The sequence below is a fragment of the Camelus bactrianus genome, chromosome 6, assembly GCF_048773025.1.
Source record: "Camelus bactrianus isolate YW-2024 breed Bactrian camel chromosome 6, ASM4877302v1, whole genome shotgun sequence".
In the NCBI taxonomy this organism is placed as follows: domain Eukaryota; kingdom Metazoa; phylum Chordata; class Mammalia; order Artiodactyla; family Camelidae; genus Camelus; species Camelus bactrianus.
In genome coordinates, this window is record NC_133544.1 from 58,989,709 (window position 1) to 58,990,658 (window position 950).

Sequence of the window (950 nt, forward strand, 5' to 3'; positions counted from 1 at the left end):
CCCTCACCCAGGTTCTGAGCCAGAGACGTATAAATGACTTGTCAGAAAAGCAGCTTGTAATTCTCCCAGTCAAATCTGAAGCTTAATGGCTCCATACTGTCATTTTTGAGTGAGAAGTGGGGCAGAAATCTTGGGCCCTTCTCAGAATCTTGACTGTCATATAGAAAGTAATATTTGAGCAGACATCAGGGGATTGAGAGAGTGAGCCATATAGGTACCTGGAGGAAAAGCATTCCAGGCAGGAGGAACAGCCCTTGCAAGACCATAAACTTGAAGTATTTAGCATGTTTAAATACCAGTAAGACTGGGGAGGAAGACTGTGTAGCTGAACAGAAACACTGAGGGGATTGGAAGACAAAATCAGAGACATAATGGAAGGCAGGATATTAGGTCATTGTAAGAACTTCAACATTGATACAAGTGAAATTGTTGCCTGGATAAGGCTCTTGTGGAAGATTTTGATCAGATGAATAACATAATCTAACACTTTAAAATTCTTCCTGCTACCCTGCTGCAAATAAACTATAGAGGGTCAAGGTGGGAAACTAGTTGATGAGTTAGAAGGATATTCCAAAAATTCAGTTAAGAGACTATGACGGGGAAGGTATAGCTCAGTGGTAGAGTGAGTGCTTATTATGCACAAGGTCCTGGGTTCAAGCCCCAGTACCTCCATTAAAACCAGTAAATGAATAAACCTAATTACCTCCCCCCAAAAAACAAAAACAAAAACATATAAACTAAAATATTTTTTAAAAAGCAAACTGTTTAAGAGAGCCTGGAACATAGCACACATTGAACATAAATAATCTACAGAATGGGACATTATACAACACTAAAGAATATCTAGAGAGGGTAGTTATCTGCAGAAAGACAGCAAACTAATGCTCCTTTGTCTCTCCTTTCACACACACACACACACACACACACACACACAAAGAGAGATTATAGGG

General features: G+C 39.6%; 1 non-coding gene across 1 annotated transcript; it reads left to right on the plus strand.

Annotated features, from left to right (window-relative positions):
• The first annotated feature begins 599 nt into the window (after positions 1-599).
• TRNAN-AUU (transfer RNA asparagine (anticodon AUU)) lies at positions 600-672 on the plus strand. Its single transcript has one exon. It is a non-coding gene; the product is annotated as a tRNA-Asn (tRNA).
• The last annotated feature ends 278 nt before the right edge of the window (positions 673-950 follow it).